Genomic DNA, 18,956 nt, shown 5'->3' with positions numbered 1-18,956 from the left:
AGATCGCTCAGTGTATTAGTTCCTGAAGGAGCAGCAGAACTTGAGCTTGCAGGACTGGAGCTGCTCAACCATCCTTTTCTCTTGGCCCACACTGATGGCTGCTCTGTTACTCTGGGGCCCTTCCTGGCCTCCCAGTTGCTACATTTTTACAGGACAGAGGAGCTAGGATTCAGGGCTCCCATGACCCCTTTCTCTACCTCTTCTTCCCCTCTCTAAGTGAGGATAGGGCACCCCAGTTCTCAGGAGGGAGAAAAAATGTCCGTGCAGTTACACAGGAGGGTTGGCAGTAGGGGACCCAGCCTCACTCCATCCCCCAGCCCACAGGCGTTTTTTGCGTGTGTTCTGTGTGTCTGCGATGGGGACTCATGGCCACAGAGGGCCTGGACTGCCTGCTTTCCTGGGGAGACAGACTGGCAAATGCAGATTACCGTGCAGGGCTTTGGCGGAGGAGTAAATGAAGACACTGGGTCAGCATACAGTGGGTGGGCACAGACAAGGTACAGAATCAGCATCAGATGTTACATGACCCCTGTGGGTGGCTTATTACAGCTACTCACCCTCTGCTACCTCCCCTGATAGCAAATATTCTTCCCATTTGTCAAGTGGGAAAACTGAGGTCCTGAGAGACACTGTGACCCAACTGTGCTCTTTGTACAAAGCTTCGGGTGTGGCATTTCTTGGACACCTACCTGGAAGGTGGTCCGTTGGTGGGCACTTGTGTGAGACAATGGTTGAGCAATAGGACCCCTGTGCCCGCTGAGGCTCTCCTGGCTCCTGGCTGAGGGCACTGGGCTTTGCAGAGTGGGGCTGGAACAGGGTTACAGGTCGCCTGCTGGTTCAGAAGCTGTCGGAGCTGGAGCCTCTGTCCTAGTGCAGAATGGCTGGTCCCTGCTTCCAGGCAGAAGGCTGTGTCCTGAGTACTTGAAGGAGGTGGAGGGGAGGTCAAGAGTGTATCTCTGACCTCCCAGGAACCCAGATCCTTTTGCCGCCCTCCCAGAAGATATTCTCTTCAGATTTTCAGGCAAATTAGCAGGGACTTGAGCAAACCAACCATTTCCGTTTGGAATTTGAAATTGATCGTGGACAATTTTCTGACATGCATGTCTCCTGCCATTTGCAAAATGTGCATCACAGGCCCCTTCTGGAAGCTGGGCTAGGCAGGCAGTGCTTCCTCTGTCCCCAGCCATCACTGCAGGTTTCCAGGTTTGTCGGAGCTAGGGTTGTGGTTAGAGACCTTGGAAAGAGCCCAGTACTGAGAAGCTCAGTCCTCAGGAAAGTTTTCAGGGAACTTGGGATGGGAGCTTGGACAGATGCAAGGCCACTCGGCGCCTGTCACTGTCCACACCGCAGGCCAGAGGTGACTGTGCATCATTCGTGTACCATCTGTGGAAGGAGCCCGTCTGTCAGGGTTTCTTCCTGCTAGCCCTGGGCAGAGGGTGAACAGATGACTTAGACATGACCCTGCCTGGAGGAGTTCACAGATCAGAGAGGGAGGCAGCTCGGGTAACACAGAGGAGAGATCTGGGAGAAACCAAGGAAGACTTCCTGGAGGAGGTGAAAGTTGAGCAAATTCTTAAAGTATGACTAGCAGTTTATAGTGGCCAGAGAGGAGAGTTCTGCAGATGGAGGTAACAGGCCGTGCAAAACTACAAAATCTTGGAGGGTGAGGTTGTTCAGGGAACAGTGAGTATTTCACGTGCAGAGATAGAAGGTAATGCAAATTTCCTTGCTCTGGGCTTGGTGCTGACAGTGGCTCGCCCAGAGGTGATCAGGTGAAGTTGTATGAGGTCTGTCTGCTGCCCTTTCACAGTGCATCACGTGACCGAGGGGCTTCTGGGACAGGTGAGGCTGCCGGGAGAGGCGGCACAGGAATTCCTGGGGTTCATATCCCCACTTGGACGTTCATTTCCTCCTCTGTGGAATGGAGGTCGTGATACTAACTCCCACAGAGGGCCATGAGCATGACCAGAGACAAGTGGAGACCGGTGGTGGCCTCTCTCCTCCATCATTCAAGTTAGTATCTCCCAACCCTGGGGACTGGTGAGGTGAACAGAGGCTCGGGGTTGGGGCAGGAACTGTAGGGAAAGGCCAGGGAGGTAAGGAGCTGGGTTTAGAAAGGAGGGACAGGATGAGCTGCGTGAAGGGGTGGGTGGGCGCTACAGGCAGGAGTGTCACAGGCAGGGAAGAGGAGCATCCTTGAATTGGGCCCCAGGAGCTCGGAATGCCTGGAGAGTGTTGCCCTGTCACTTACCGATGGTTACTTTTTCAGTCAACAAACACCCCATGAGGCCTGCTCTGTGCTGGGCTCTGGGGATTCTGAGATGAGCCAGACAGGTGTGGCCAGATGCTGAGAGAGGGACAGTGGAATGGGACAGTGTGAGCTGACGGCATCCTATAGAAGTTGCAGCCTGGATTGGTGGCTGGAGCAGGTCAGGGAAGGTCCCTGGAGAATGGTGTCCAGGGAAGGGAGGCGTTGAGAACATAGTGCCCGTGGACTGTCCTGCCCCAGCAGCACTCCTGGGGGATGCAGAGATTGGGGGCGGAGTGGGGGTGCCTGAGAACTTGTTCACTCAGTAGAGCATGACTCGGAGTCTCCCTGAAGCCCACACAGTAAAGCAGAACCCAGGAAAATTCTGTGTCCCCAAGCAGTGACAGGCCAGGTGCTGAGGAGACGCTCTGGATAATCCTGTGCTCCAGGCAGCACTGGGCACTCAAAAACCAGCTTGGGAATTCAAACTCTCGAATGACAGGAGTCCACTCTTTCCCAGAAGTGCCCCCGCCATCATAGCTGGAGGCCGCCCTGGGGGTCCAGCTCTAAGCACTTCACACTGTTCACTCACTCAGCCCTGTGAGGGGGGCCTGTCATTAGCCCATTTTGCTGCTGTGGAAATTAGGCCCAGAGAAGTTATGTGTCTTGCCCAAGGTCGCACACATTCAGTGGCAGAGCTTGGCTTTGAGCTTGGCAGCCTGGCTCCCATGTATTTACTCTGAACCCTACAATCTCCTTATGTGGTGCCTGATGTTTTGGGGGGCCCTCCCCTCTGCCCTGTTGGCCCCATGCACCTGCTGGGGCTGGGAGACTGGGGGGACTGTGGGAGGCATAGAAGGTGTATGGCTGGAGAGATTGAGGGGCCAGGGGCCTGGGAAGGGGGATCAGAAAGTAGAAGGCCCAGAAGGGAGCACAAAGAAACCCTTTCTGAGCTTCAAATGGTCCTTATTTTGAGGATACTGGGCCCCCTTCCCCAAAGGAGCCCTTCTCCACTGGGTGTGCCAGTTGCCTCCACATGGCCCACCGTTGTTTGGGGTACCCCAGGCAGGTAGAGCATCTGGAGGGGATGTACCCCTCTCCCTCATGCCCTGGGATAGTGATTGAGATGCCACTGTCATTTTGTGGTGTTGAAGAGGCTCCTTATTCCAATGTGCAAAGCCGTTAAAGGTACCAGCTCTCTAGAGCCACGAACTGCAGGGTGCATGTGTGAGGAGAGCAACCAGGGCTGAAGGGGACCCACACGCCCGTTTCCGGAGGTTGACCAGCTCCCTTGGGGGAGTATGGTCTCCTGGGATCTCTAGGTTCTGCTCTGGCTGCAGCTCATGGGCATGGTTGTCCCCACTGGGCTTTGGGGACCCAGGAGGGTGACTTTGCTGTGGCCTTGGCTGAGCAGGCCCAGCCCCTACTGATCCCTCATTTGGGGCTGACACCTGGCGGCTCCGAGTTTCCTGGCCAGGGTGTCAGGTGGAATTAAGTGGCAGCAGGGACAGGTGGGTGTTGATTGAGGCTGATTGCTGGGAGGCAGCGGCTGCAGACTGCACAGAGCTATTTCCAGCCACTCCAATTGTATCAAGGAGGCTTAATCCTTCTAAGTGCCTTTGTGCTCTGGCGGTGTGCAGTGAGGGCGGGGGCCAAGGCCGGAGCAAGGTCAGCCTTCCCCTCCCCTGGTTGTCTGCATTTTCTCTCCCTTCTACTCACCCATCCACCTACCCATCCACGTACCCATTCATCCATTCACCTACCCATCCATCCACCGTCCGTCCACCATCCATCCATCCACCATCCATCCATCCCATCCACCCATCCCTCGGTCACTCCCTCCCTCTGTGTTTAATGTTGATCTACCATGTGCCAGGCACATAGCTGGGTCCCAGGGTCCTAGGTCATCCAGTGGCTCACAGCCTAGTGGTGGGGGCAGGGCACCAAGGACCCGTGATGGAGGGGAGCATGGCTACCATAGGAACACTGGCTCGCCTTGGGAGGTGACCTTGGCTTGAGCTGTGTTTTGGGGACCAGGCAGGGAATTCACGGGTGGGACTTGGGCTGACAGTCTTCTAGGCAGCGAGCTGGTGTGGGCGAGGGCTCAGCAGCAGGGAGAAGGGCAGCAGCGGGCAGGAAGTCATCTGCGTGATGCAGCGTGAGGGCTGGGGCGGGCGCTGGGGAGTGGAATGGGGAGTTGCGTGAGGCTCAGCTCCTGAGGGTGTTGGGTCAGGCCTGGGAGCTGCTGGTCCCAGAGGGTTGGGACCTCCTGAGGGTCCTAAGCAGGGGAGGGTTTTAGGAAGGTGGCCCGGGTGAGGAACGTGCCAAAGAGGCAAGGCTGGAGGCAGAAAGATGAAAGGACCATGGGCTTGACTTCAGAGCCCTGCTCCCTGCCTCTTGCTGGGGCCTCCTTTCTGCTCTCCTCGGAGTCCACGGGCTCTGCTCCCATCCATCCAGCTCCACAGGAGTTCTTAGGGTGGGCCCTGGGGACTTAGTGCCGGGCTTGTGGACTGCCCAAGGTGCCAGGGCCCATCCTTGACCCCAGAAAAAGGGCCCCATGGAGGGGATGGAGGGGCTTCAGCTGCCACTGTCCTATGACCTCTTTTTCCTGGCCGCACCTTTCCCCAACTTCTCTCCCTGGGATCTGTCCCGAGTCTCACCCCAGCTGGGAGAGGGACCTGCTGTGGCCGCACACAGGCCCAGGGGCAGCCAGGGGAGGCATGCCCCCATTCTCCCGGCAGTTCCCTGTGCATCGGGGGCTGTTCCCCTGAAACAGCTTAGTGGCTGCCACTCCAGGTGTGTGATACCGCAGAGAAAGAGGAACCGGGGTGGGGGTACACAGCACCAAATCTGAGAAAATGGCAAGGCCAGGGCTTGCTAATTCTCCCGCTTGTCTCCAGGTGACCTTTTGCTTCTCAGTTTTCTAATTAGTGCTGCCGAGCTCGGGGAGGGACTGTGTCTGGCTAAGGGGGCTGCGGGAGAGGTGAGGTCCAGCCACTCCTCTGCTGGGACTTCTCCCTGCGCTGCTCGTGGAGGGCTGCAGAGAGGACCCTGGGCCAGGACTCAGGGCGCTTGCTGGGGTGGCTCCTGCTGTTGCAAACATCCCTCCTCTTCTGGGAGCGCAGAGGGTGGGAGGCTGTGCTGGGTGGGCTCTGTCCACGGCTCCAGGAGGTGTCAGCTTGGAAAGGAGGCTCTTCCAGTAGCTTTACATATGAGTGAAGTGTGTGTGTGTGTTTGTGTGTGTGGTCTGTGTGTTGTGTGTATGGGATGTGGTGTGTTTGTGGCATGTGTTGTCTGTGCCCGTGTGTGTGGCACATGGTGTGTGTGATGAGTGTTGTGCATCGGGTGTGTTCGTGTGTATGTGGGATGTGTGTGTGGTGTGTGTGTTATGTGCAGTGTGTGTGTGTGTGTGTGTGTGTGTGTGTGTGTTTTCTGTCTGGTGGCCAAGGATGGGCGGGCAGGAGCAGTCTGGTCCCCTTTCCCAGTGTGTGGCTCTGTGACTCTCCTGGGATGCTCTGTGATGGATTCTTCTCCTTCTTCCTTACAATCTTCTCGTGCCTCATGTCTCTGCCCTGTGCCCCATCAGCCCACCTACCCATCCTCAGGTCTGACCCCTTCATCAGGCAACTGTTAACTGAACCAGGTCTGTGGAATTCCAAAGCCCCATTGAGTGGGTCCCCCGGGGGCCCCAGCTCTATAGAAAGGGGACATGATTCCATGAGTGCCCCGAGCCTGACCCTGGCACACACACGACCATGACGTCCGCAGTCAATAAAACAACATGCAGATTCCTTTACTGCGGGCTCATATGCTCACAGTGTGTGCTCTGAGTCAGTGGGTACTAACTGAACAACAACCTCAGGTAGGGGCCAGTTTTGAATTAAAAAAAAGGGTTCCATCCTCAAAGAGATATGGGGACCTCTACGCTGGGACACTAGTTAAGGCACCTTCCAGACCCCACTGTCTCCAGGCTGACTTCCAGGCATCAGTCCTTCCCTGCAAAATAACGTGCTTTGAGCAGAGTGTGAATTGCACTGAGCAATGTATAGTCCTCATCTGAATACGATTATGCTTAAACACTATAAATATTCCTAATTCTCCGCCTGGAGTAGTGCTTCCCTTGGTGTTATAGCCTTTTACAAACCACTTGAGAAGGCAACCATTTAAGGTAAAAGAGCTGTGTTGACTCTGGGCAGCCGCCTTCACTGGGGCCAGGGCTGCAGAGGGTGGGGAACAGAGGGGGATGGTGGGCGGTGCTTGCATCTCAGTTCTGTGATGTGCCAGGGCCCTGGCCAAGTCACTGGGCAGTTCAGCTGGCCCCACGGCCTATGGGAGGGACTGGAGATGGCACCCCCTGCTTCCCCACTACCCCCCCTCCCCGTTCCATCTTCACCCCTGGATCAGCTGGAAAACTTGAGCCAAGTTCTGTAGGGCAAAGGCACTCCTTTTATGAGAAACCAGTCCTCAGCACTTCGGTTTGATCTAATTCAGCAGTTTCACTCCCTCCTTCAATAAACATTCCCCGGGCAGCTGCGCCTTGGGGATGCTGGAGTGTCCTCGACATGGTCCCTGACTTCCAACAGTTCACTGTTTGGTGGCAGAGACAGAAGATGATCGTTCAGAGTGACAAATGCCAGGCTGAGCTGAGTTGGGGATGTGGGGGAGGGTGGGAAGTTCCCAGGAGACTTCCTGGAGGTGGGCACTCGAGCTGAGCTTTGAAACGGGAAGTGGAGGGGGACACGGAGCTTGGGTGTTGGTGTGACAGTGGCCAGTGCTCTGGATGGCTGTGTGCCCTTTAGATGTCTGCTGGTTGCCTCCTTGGTGGGTGTCGGGTCTCCTGGAGCACGATGGTGCAGGGGTTGGGGTGCCACCTGGAGGTGGCGTCTTTGGGAATGGGCTGTGTCTGTCCTATTTGTGTGTTCCTTACGTCCCATCATACCCAGTCTCCATGTGGCCCTGTCAGAGCAGAGGCAGCCATGCTGGGAGGACCAGGGCAGGGCCGGTGGGGCAGGGTGGCCATGGATCTGACCGTAACCGGGTGGGCTGCAGCATCCCAGTGCCCACACCTCCTCACGTCTCCCTCCGTCCATTCCTAAGCTCTGAGACTTAGGGATTGTCTTCCCATAAACTGCGTGGAAGTGTGCACGGCTCCCTGAGAAGGAGGAGGGGTGGGCTAGCATGGGAGAGGGGTGCTCCTCTCTGATAAAGCTCTGTCTCGGCTCCTAGGTCTGCCCACCTGTTTGCCTCCCACTCTGTGCTTCCAACCGACTCTGTCCCCTGACCTCCAATGGCTCTGACCTAGGTCCTGGCGGGATGAGGAGCCGAAGGAGGCCACTGAGCCTCCTGTCCTCTTGCTGTGTCCTCACTGGGGCTGCTCTTCCAAAGTCAGGCTCTGAGCAGGACTTGCCGGTACTCAGGACCCTCCCAGGCTCCCTGGGGCAAAGCAAAGCATCCAAGCAAAGCAGATCCCTCAGAGGAGCAGGCAAGACCTCCATAGTGAACCCAGCGCCTTGTGTCCCCCTCCCCCTCAAGCATGAGTGGCCCATTCCTGGCAGGTCCACAAAACTCATGTGTGTGCCTCGGTTCTCACCCGGCCAGTAGGCTGGTTGCTTCTTTTTCTTGGTCCCCCTTTTAATCTGTGTTTTGCCCTGGCATCAGTGGCTCTGTCTTTCATGAAGCTCCTCGCCATCCTGGACCACATGACCACATACCCACACTCCTCCTGCCTGACATCCCTCTGTGGACCCTGAACTCTGTCCCGGCCCATGGCCCAGGTCCCCTTCCAGATGACATTTGCATCATCTCTGTGATCCCAGGGTGGGCCCCAGCTGGCCACATAGTAGGTGCTCAGATGTGGGATGAACTCCGGGGAACAATTTGATTACTCGGTAGGGCTCCCAATGGGTCTTCTTGTGGCTGGAAATATGCCAGTGGGAAAACTGAGCCCCACTGATCACATTTGTCTTAAGTTCCTTTCTGGTTTGTGAATTTTGTTGCATTGTGTTTTAATTTTCTCCCAGCATCTGCTACTGTGAAAATTTTCATCATCACTGGCAAAGATCCCTTCTCATCCCTGCCGGCTGCAGGAGATTTCTGATTTCTCTCTGCGTCTGCGCCAGAGCACCTGGGAGGTGAGCTGGGTAGTGTCCCTGGGCCAGCCAGGCTCTTCCGTGCAGATCTCAGGAGTGAGCTGGCCTCTGAGGTGGGATCAGCAAGGCTGGCCTGAATGGCGAGGACGGCGCAAGCCTCAGCTCATAGCCTGAGGGTTTTGCCAGTATTTCCTTGGGATGCAGGCTGGTCTGGCCAGGAAGGCTGCCTTTAGGGGCCAGGCCAGCACTCGTACCATCTCCTTTTCTGTTCTTGAGGGACCCTCAGGTGGTGGCCACAGGGAGCAGGGGCAGCTGCCTTTTCTAGACTCATTCTCTAAAAGTGGCACCGTCTCTACAATTTTCAAGGCTGAATGTTGTCAAGATGGTTGTTAGGACGATGATGAGATGTTAGAACTCAAGGGCAAGCAGGGCCTTGGGGTGAGTGAGCCAGGCAGCCTCAGGCGTTGGCAGGCACCCAGGCTGGGTGTCGGCCCATCTTGCCCCTCACCTGCAGGGCTGCACCTGGCACCCAGCTGGGCACATGCACACGTGGGCAGCGGATGGCTTTGGGCATGTCCCGCACTAACCCTCAGCCCAGGCCCAGCTCCCCTGGCCTGGCTCTGGGTTTCCCTGTGTTTGAACCTGGCTGGGTGGCTTTCTTCTCTGTTCTTAGCTCACTCCTCACACACTAAAGGACCAGTTAGCTGCATTTACTGGTGCTGGCGGAAGTGCTTCCCAAGTTCAAACTCTTTGATTTTCCTTAGTGTCCTGTGAGGGAGGGACTGTTTTGTTGTTTTCATTTTGTTTTGTATGCTTGGTTAAATGCATTTATTATATTTGGAATCACTGTTGTAGTCCCCTTTTTAAGGCGGGGCCTGGAGAGGGTGTGACTGGCCCAAAGTCCCATGTAGCTGTGAGACACAGAACAGGGGTTTGAGTCCAGACACTTCAGCCCCGACAGACCCCGGGGCTGTCCCGTCTCTTCACGAGGGAAAGAGTGCTTCATTTCATTCTGTTTTAGCCCCTAGAGGACTGGATGGTGGCTTGCCACCTTCCTTTGTGTGTCATTGGATGTCCTCTGCACTCTTGTAGGTTTCAATTTAAAAGAGGCTGGAAGGAGGGTGCTAAGTGCTTGATAAGTCAGTGAATGAAAGGATGCTTCCCAAAGGGAAGGAGTGAGCATCTTAAAATGGACTCAGGATGTAGTTTGTGCCAGAGGCTTCTTTTCATGTCTTCTGCGTAATGCCGGTGCTGTGACCCATCCCTCTCTGCCCTCCTCCCCTTTAAAGAAATTAGACACTGACATCTGACAAGTGTCCAGCTCAGCTTTCTGGACGCTAAGGGACAGGATGTGGCTTGGGTTTCTAGACTGCTGTCTCCCAGAGGAGTATCAGTGGGGTGGACGGACAGAAGTTCATTTGTAAGAGACACATCAGGAATTTGCAGGACCAGTTTCCCCGTACTGTTCTGTTCACAGTCAGCTGTGGGTTTGGACCAGTAAGTGTGGACAGCAGACTTCCCCACGCCAGACCAGGATGAGGATGTGATGAACACAGCAGGACCCAGGTGGTGTAACAGCTCCATCTGCTACGAGCCTCTCCCCAGCTTCACCTCAGCTTCCCGCCTCCTGCCCTCATCCTGGGGGCTGTGTGACGAGGACTGGGGGAGCAGTGTACAGAGGCGGGAAGGACTTGCCCCTTGGTGGTGATCATCCTGGGCTTGGCTGTAAGACTTGGGGGCTGGGTGGCAGCCAAGGGGGCGGTCAGTTAGGAGGGGCAGAGTGAAAGAAGGGACTGAGCTGTGGAGGAGTCGCCCCTGAAGAGGGCTCGGCAGCCCGAGCATCTCATTTGAGGGACGTCTTGCAGTTGGCAGGTTGAGCTCAAGGCTCACTTCTGGAGGCTGGGCGTGGCTCTCCTGGTCATGGAATCAGGGAAGGTGATAAGATAGACTCGGGGGGCTTTTCTGTACCAGTAGAGCCCAGAAGCTTGGGGTTCAGCAGTAGTATCCTTCCTGGAGAATGGGCTGTCCCTGCCCTTTGGGAGGGCTTCAGGCCTGGCTCCAACCAGGTGACTGGCCCAGGAGTGGCACAGAGAGCTGGATCCACTCATGCCTGAGGCTGCTGGAGAGGGGCTGAGATGTGTGTGGGCATCCCTACAGATGCTCACCCTAGGGACAGCCCCACAGGGTGGTGACAGCCTATTGCCCTCAGGCTTGCCTGATGAGAGTAGCTGTCTCGGCCTGTCCCAGCGATGGCGGTGGACCAGGGCCAGCATCATGCTCATCCAGCACTATCCTATTGTTGCCCCCTCCCCCTGAGGGATCTGGGTGTCCAGTCCCAGGCTGGGTGCTAGGGACAGAGAGGTCTTTAGAGGGCTCAGTTCCCAGAGGGTGACAGAGACCCACAAACGAACAGTGAGACTATTTGAACTGTAATCATGTACAAAGTGGGCAGACAGCAGGGGGAAGGCCTTTGTTGTTTTGACTGGGTGAAGAAGGCCTCCGGGGAGGAGGAGGTGCTTGATCTGGGTCTGGAATCATGAGGAGGGGATAGCGATGTGAATTTCTAGTAGAACGCAGGTGCAGAGATTTGTGCCTGACACAGCCTGGCCCCCAGGCCCCCTGCTTTGCATCTTGGAGCCCAGAGGTTGCCTTTTAGATGCCTGCTGGCAGGCCAAGCTGCCAGATTAGTGCGAGGTCTTGGAGCCGGAGCTTTGTAGGGTGGGGAAGCTTCTGCGGCTTCCAGTTTTTCCAAGAAGGGGCACTGGCTGAGAGGTGATGCTTGCTTCTGCTACACTAACCCCCGGGGTGGGAAGGCCCGGAGAGCTGAAGGCCTTGCAGGCGGGCATCCGTGGGTCAGCTTCCAAACCCAGGATGGAGACTGGGTGCCAAGGCTGAGACATGGGGCTCTGTCCCTTTGTGGCAGTCAGTCCTACCAGGAAGAGAGGGCATAGGCTGGTGGGGCAGTGAGTGAGATACACACACATATATATACACACACACACACGCACACACTCTGGAAGAGCTGAGACTTAGAGATTAGGAGGCAATAGCAGGAAGAATAAGAGAGAGAGAGAGAGCCAGAGAGAGCCAGACAAAGTCAGACAGAGGTTGGGATGGGAAGGAAGAACCAGAAGCTTCACCGAGCCTCAGTTCCCCATCTGAGAGGGCCCTGGGCCCTGGAAGGAGTGCCCAGGCCAGCCTGGGCCTGCTGTCTGGATGGCCTTGGCTTTCAGGAGGCCAGTGCAGGTGGAGGGAGGGGAGAGGCAGACATGGAGCTGGCTTTGAGCAGCCCAGGGATGTTGGGAAGGCTGCGGTCAGGCTCCGTGGTCTGGCACATCTAAGTACATCCAAGTGTGGCCCCTGGTTTGTGAGAGCCCGAGAGGTGGGGACTGTTATTAGCCCATTTACAGGTGAGTGATTGAGGCTCAGCAAGGTGGAGTGACTTGCCTGAGGGCACACAGCTATAACAGTGGGCTTGCCTGCCTCCTGGGCTCGTGTGCTTCAAATTCAGGGCAGCTCAGGGTTTCAACCCAGGTTCCTCAGTGACTTCAGGCAACATCTTAATCTCTTCTCTCTGCTTCTGTGCCTCCTGACTAGGATGGGGTAGCAGAACCCACTTCTCAGAGAGGCCGTGGGGTTCAGGAATAGTCATTTGGGCTCCACATAGCACCTAGTCCCTACTGTGCCTTTCAAACTCCTACTCATCCCCCAAGACCCATCCAAATGCCTCTTTCTTGATGGAACTTTCCTTGACATCCCTTTGGTAGGCAAAAATCATCATTCTTTTTCCTGCAGGATCCTGGCACACTTGTGTTGAGTGTGTATGATTTGACTTCATACTGAATTCCAAAGGTCCCAAGAAAGGGGCTGACTTTCATGGCTTTCTGTATCTCCAGGCACAGGACCTGATACAGTGATGATCAGGGGATTTTGGGGTGAAGGAATGAGTAAGTGAAACACAGGTGCAGGGTCAGGGGAGCCCAGGAAGAGACGTCTGGGCTCCGGGCAGAGATGCTGCAGGAGGCCCCTGGTGCTTGGCTGCTTTCGAAGTTCTCCATGTCTCCCAGGACTCGTCCTGTCCTGATTTAACTTTCATAGCGTAGGCTTCCAGTGAATCCCGGCCGGGGAGCCTGCGTTCCATTGGCGGAGCAGTAAAATTCATTAACGAGGAGCCAGAGAGCTATAAATAAGCCAGCATGATCCCACCCAGTGTTCCCTGTGTTTCCAGTCTTTGGGAGCAGGGAATCAGTTTTGATTCATAATTGGCATAAGGATGAGGCCCCAGAGATTGGCATGGCGCTGCCAGCCCTTCCCCACCCTCCTGATTGTCACCATGCATCCTACCCGCACTGGCTGTCCATCTGCCCCGGGCTACAGTCCAACCTCCACTGCGACCCTTTGGCCTCGCTTCCATCCACTCTCCTGGGGCCGGGCTGACCCTGAGGCCAGAGGGGTGAGCCTGGAAGTGCTCCAGAAGAGATACCCACCCAGGCCCTGCTGCCTAGGCCAGGCCTCTGGTCCAGCCAACTTTCCCCTCCACTGTCCCCTCGGCACCCTCTAAGCTCTTGGTGAAAGCCACCTTAGAGTGGAGGGTTGGCTTTAAGAAACTCCCCTTCTCCAAATTGTGGGATGTGGCTTCACTGTGTGGAAGATGTGAGCATCTGGGAACCTTAGCAAATTTGAAAACTCTGTTCACCAATGAACTATGGACACCAACAGTGCTTGTCTTGTGGAGTCATTACGAGTATTAGTTTGTTGCTCTGCTAGGCTGTGCCGGGCGCTGGGCCAGCAGCTGGGAGGGTGAGCAGTACACAGGTGCTTCTGCTTATGGGCTCGTGGTTCAGAGAATGAGCCGACTGGCAGCGGCCACACAGAACAGCCCACAATTGCAAACATCAGTGGGTGGTCTGCAGGCCAAGTACCATGAGGGAAGACTGGGGTCGTGGGAAGTTCTTTTGAGGAAGTCACAGTTACCCACAAAAAATACAGAATGAGGAGAGATAGCCAGACAGCAGTGGGAAGTGGGAGGAGCGCTGCAGGCAGGGGGAGAGTGTGTGAGGAGACCCACAAGTGGGCAGGAGCTTGGGTATCTGAGTTGCTGCACAGAGGATGGTGACTGGGAACTCAGAGCATGGGTGTGGATTATGTGGGGACCTGATGGGGGTGTGGGCTTTATTTTAAGGACAATGGGAAGCTAATGCAGTTTTAATCAGGGACAGCACAGTCTGGTGTTTCATGAAGGCTCTTCCACCACAGTGTGCAGAATGGGTGGCACGTGGATCCAGGGGAGGTTGGGTTTGTGGGGGCTCAGCGGGGAGGTGATGGTGGTTCAGACCAAGGTAATGGCAGTGGAGATGGAGGCAAGTTGACACATCCAAGATGTGTCTTGGAGCTAAAACACCCAGGACTTGGTGATGGCTTGGGTGCAGAGAGCGGGTCAGGGAGAGAGAAGAGTCAAGAATAAGGGGGTGGGTGGGGGTGCCCCTTTATTGGACTGGCAGACCAGAAGGGACAGGATCACACCTCAGGGAGCTCGGTGTTGACACACCAAGTTTGAGCTGCCAATGTACTCACCATGGGAGACCCCCTGGCTGGGGGTCAGGAGCCCAGGGCAGGCGGCGGGCTGGACCAATAGCAGGAACCATCAACAGGACTGGGGCGTAATTTTGAAGAGATGAGTTAAATATACAAGGAAGGTTGATGATGCCATAGAGAGAGGACATCGTGATGGGCCTGGGTCTGGATCTGGGTCTCAGGGAAGGCAGGAGGTGGGAGCAACCAAAGCTGATAAGCAGGGACCAACCTAAGATGGGAGAAGCTTTCTACCTCAACTTTCAGGACAAAAGCAGGCAGTCGTGTAGATCTGATGGGAAGAAGTGGAGTGAGTTCTCTGTGACGGTGGCTTCTGTTTTTATCCATGAAGCATGAGCAAGGTCATGAGTTGGACTTGGGGGAGAAGCCTGGAAGGTTGGAGGAGAACGGGCACGGGGGGCGACGGAGAGGGCGCAAGTGGAGGTGGTGGGGCGGCGAGCCCTGCCGAAGTAGCTGACACAGCTCTCAAGGGTCCCCTCGTTGCTGGGTGCGTGGGTCTCTCTGACTCTCTGCTGTTTGCTCACAGACATGGAAGAGTAGGTGGGTAAGTTGACCTTGGGTTTGGAGCTCACCAGGCAGGCGTGCTGCTTAAGGAGAGAGAGGAGCAAGGGAATCTGCAACAGAGTGACTGTAATGACGGATGGACAGAAACCAAACTGAGCAGGGAGTCGGGAGTGAAGGCAGGAGGGTGCTGGCGGGAGAGCCATTTAAGCAAAAGGTCTGAAGGACAGGATGCTTGTCAAGTCTGTCCTGTGCTCAGGAGGGAGGCAGAGTCTTGGCGACCCTCCCCACTGGGGGCCTTTGATGGTGAGGGGCGTGGGGCTCAAGGCCCTGCAGGGCCCGAGCGCTCGCACTTGCCTTTGTGTGGCACTGCCACCCGTCTCCCCCGACTTCCTGGTTTTGTTTACCTCTTCAATGTCTTAATAAAACATGAAAAATATTTATTCTCCATAGATCAATAATTTACTATGAGTTATGACAATACTAAATTTAGTCAATTATTCATTGACTATAAAGTATTTATAAATGCTACCTTAATTTGAAGGATTCACCATTAGAATTCAAATATTAATAAAGCCGGTGCCAGCTTAAAGGAGGAAAGGAAGGGCCCAGATAATGAGGGTGGCTCAGGAAAGGGTGAGCGCTCCTGGGTGTTAAGATTATTGGAGTAGCTAGCGAGGTGGTGGTACCCGGAGCCTGAGTTGTAGGGCAGGCAGAGGTGCTGGAAGGCCTGGGGCTGGCCTGCTGGGCCCCCGCAGAGAGAGATGATTCTTTCTGGAAGGACAGAGCTGAGCCCGGGGCTGCCCAGAGCCTGGCTCTCTCTTCTGCTTGCTGCCTGCTGAAATCAGCAGGGCCTTGCCAGTGTGCTTCTCTGACGTGCGGGCACCTCTACCAGGCTGCTTTTCCCCAGGCTGAGGGCCCTTTCTTGCCTTGTCCACCTGGAAAAGTCCTGTCACTCTTTAAGGGGTTCCCCGGAGGCCAGTCAGCACATGAGGCTGAGAGGGTTTGTGGCCTCAGCGGAGCAGGGGCCGCGGGGGTAATCCGGGGCCCTGTCGGCTCTTTCAGGAGGGGCAGATGTGGATGTGCTCGGGGCACGATGCATTCAGGGCACGCGGTGGAGGGCAGGGCTGGGGTGGCCGCGGCCAGCATCGTCACCAGGTGGTGGCACCAGGAATTGTGCGTCTCTTCCAGCACAAGCCTTCTGGGGGTGTGGCTTCCCCCAGTCTTGGCCTGAAGATTTTCCAGGAATGCCCATGGACGTGGAGAAGATGGATCAGTAGTGGTCCCCAGGGTGACCTCAACGTCTGGGAGCGCCTCTGTTATCTCCAGAGCCCACCTGTGGGCACTGAATGACTTGACAAGCCAAGGATTTGCCTTTAGCAGAGGGAGGCCTTGTTCCTGCCCGCTGGTTCCTATGGGGCCGGCATTAGGCGGTGGGTCTGCCCCAGGAGTTTCTACCAGGGAAGGGCTGGGTAGAGTCAGCCATGGAATTCCAGGCTCTGTCCTCTGCTGGCCACCATCTCTTTCTGGGACTGGCTATAGAGGTACCTGGTGTCTGGTTCTGATGCTCTCATTGCTATTCATTCTCTGGTTGTGTGGCCCTAGCCAGACGGTCAGCCCTCTCTGTGCTTCAGTTTTCTCACCAGAGGATCAGAAAGCTCACCTGGGTGAGAATTAGGGAGACCTCGTTTGTCCTGTGATGGGGCCAGTGCTAGGCCTGGCACGTCCACCCCTGAGAGTCGTGTGTCTGGAGCATCCTCGACCAGCAGGACGCTGACATCTCAGGAGAAGCTGGCAGGGAGGTGATTGTGGGGCTGTCTGAGAAAGCTGGCCGAGCCCCCTGGATCCTCTTGTCTGGGCTCAACCCTGAGTCTGGGCGGCCTGTTCTTGATTCCTGGGGAGCCATTATTTTTCTCGACCGCCAGGCTCGGGTCAAGGGGCTCGAAGCTGCTTGTTGCTTTCATCTCTACTTCTTACTTTCCCAGCTGATGAGCCATTCTTGGTGAGCTCTTATCAGTCCATCAAGCCTGCATTGTTACCGTCAAGAGAGAGAGATCAGCTTTATGACTGTATGACAATGTAGGCAAAGAATTATAACAAAGGCTGCTATCTTCCAGTGAGCTGCAAAAACACCTCTAAGCTGGAGAGGCGAGCAACAGGGTTGACTTCTACATTCCTACTATGCACCCGGCGGCGCCGAGTGGCTCTTCACACACAAAGACCTTTCACAGAATGTGCACAACAGCTCTGTGAAGTGGGTGCCGTCATCTTTAACTGATAGAAAAAACACAAAAGCCCAGAGAGGGGCAGTCCCTCGCCCAAGGTCCACAGCACGTACGTGGCTGGGCCCTGATACAGACCCAGGCCATTGGACCCCGGCAATGGGGTTCTGCATCTCTCTCCAGAACTAGGGCGTGAGTTGTGTGATGTCCTGTCCTGGAAGTGAGCACACAAAACCTTGTTTAAGCTAATAGCTGATGTGGCTTTGATCTGATGTATTTTGATCTTATTATTTTTATGTTAGGAGCCTCTAAATAACCATCATTTCAACAGTGCCCCAATTAGCAGGTCATTCACGGCGGATTAGAAATTGACTTGCATCAGGCCTCTCCATCAGTGCCTGGGAGAGGCTTCCAGCCTTAATTACCCACCCTGTTCACGGAGGAGGTTGGAGCCTTGAGGAGCTTCCGTGGTGCCTCAGGTGGCCGTACCAGGGATGGGGCCAGGTGCCCACCTCCAATTGGGGGGGGGCTGGTCAGCAGCAGGAGTGAGGCCGCTCTCTGTTGTGACTGCTGTTTCTTGGGATCCTGGGCATGATTTGGGTGAGGACTTTGGTGGGGGGCCGGGGCTGCCCAAGAAGAGGGGCCAGGGACTGATATGTATTTGGCATCTTTCTTGCGCACAGCATGAGGTTGGCCCTTGTGGTCCATGTTCTAAGTCAGTGCTCCCATAGCTCTGCTGGGTAGAGATTTGTATCCTCAATGAATAGAAAATAGGGGCTTGGAAAGGAGACACGGCTGCTGGCCGGAGGAGCTGTCAGAAGTTCAGTCTGTGAGGTTCTAGTGCTCCTTCTGCTGCCCCTGGTGAGGCGGTGAAGCTGGTTCTCTGAGTGCCAGTGGGGCTGGAGCAGGAAGACCAGTTAGGCAACCGCCTGTTCCCTGAGCATGTTCCCGCTGCCCAGCCCCTGTGTCCTTGTCACACAGCACCCCTCACTTGCACTGCCCCCCGTCTCTCTTGATCTAAATCCTTCTCTTGCTTTGAGCCCCTGATGCTCACCCTACATGAGTTCACCCTCTTCTGGATCCCAGAGAGCTTCCTCTTACCTTCCTCCCAGGCTGAGTTGTGGGGGTCTGTCTTTTAGGTGGATCCTAAGCTCCTCATTTGGGGTGTGTGTTCATCCTGCCCTTTGCCTCTCCAGTGCTCAGCGCAGGGATTTGCGCTTAGTGGGATGCTGAGTGTATGTATGAAATACCCTGGAGGGAGGAAACCAGTCCATCCATGGTCAGCAGTGGGATGTGTGCCCAGATGGGGAAACTGAGGCCCAGAGAGGTTCAGCAATGTCAGAACCCAGCATATATGAAGTGGGGATGGGGCTTGCCTTCAGAAGTCAGGTGGGAGGGAGCCAGGTGGGGTGGACCACAGGGAGCCGGGACCCAATGATGGTGCACTGAGAGCTCTCGCGGGCATCCTGGCTGCGACCGAGGTCTGGAGTTCCTGGACAACCTTACACTCCAGTGCTATACAGTGTATTTCATCAGATGACTTTTTAAAGGCGTGAATGCAATGTATTAACATTAAAGAGAACAGGTACAAGAGAAGATAGAAAAATCCATTCGCCATCCCAGACCTTGGCCTTTGGTGTTTTCTCTTGCCTTTTTCAAAAGCATGCTTTCTACCTAGTTGTAATCCTGGTGAGCGTAACATGTCGTGTCCTGGTTTTGTCCCTTCGTCAACTCTCGGAAGCATTTTTAGACTGGAAGGCGTCTCAGTCCAGCCCTTATCTGTTGTGCAGCCTCACATCTTATTATCTGGAAAATAGACACAGCGATGCCTGCTGTACAGGGATGTCATGCAAGTAATGGGAATTCATATATAGAGTACCCGCCGGAGTGTTTGGCACAGAGAAAAGTCTCACAAAATAGTCTGTCCTCCTACATAGCTTCATACTTGCCCAGAAGATTATTTTCCTTTTGTAAAAAAGAATGACCTGTTTACAACATGAAATTTTTAGCAAAATGTAAAAAAGAAGGAAAAATGCAGCTACCTTTAACATTTTGCAGTATTTCCTCCTGGTCTTTCATGCATGTTAAGTTTGATTTCATTGATAACGTAAAATACGTACAGTTTTGTATGACTTGCACATAACTTTTATGACAAGTACTTTCCCATGTTACTGTAGTATCTTCAGACATAGTTCTAGAGGCTGCACGTGCTTTAAAGCAAATGGAACCCTTTTATATTACTCACCTCTCTGCATCTTTTAGATCGTTAGCAATATATCAAGACTCTGAGTAAGTATCCTCTGA

General features: G+C 55.0%; 1 protein-coding gene across 5 annotated transcripts in view; it reads left to right on the top strand.

Moving 5' to 3' along the window:
• Nucleotides 1–18,956, top strand: part of GRID1 (glutamate ionotropic receptor delta type subunit 1) — a 627,303-nt gene that overhangs the window by 111,165 nt on the left and 497,182 nt on the right. The window contains exon 1 of one of the 5 annotated variants that reach the window (XM_074374326.1): nucleotides 8,224–8,379. The exons of the other annotated variants lie outside the window; for them this stretch is intronic. The gene's annotated coding sequence lies outside the window, so the exon portion shown is untranslated. Of the gene's footprint in view, nucleotides 1–8,223; nucleotides 8,380–18,956 lie in introns of those variants that run through there. 5 annotated transcript variants of the gene reach the window in all.

The sequence above is a fragment of the Camelus bactrianus genome, chromosome 11 (assembly GCF_048773025.1).
Source record: "Camelus bactrianus isolate YW-2024 breed Bactrian camel chromosome 11, ASM4877302v1, whole genome shotgun sequence".
In the NCBI taxonomy this organism is placed as follows: Eukaryota; Metazoa; Chordata; class Mammalia; order Artiodactyla; family Camelidae; genus Camelus; species Camelus bactrianus.
The sequence above is the reverse complement of the archived record's forward strand: the minus strand, read 5'-3'. Positions and strand labels throughout refer to the sequence as shown.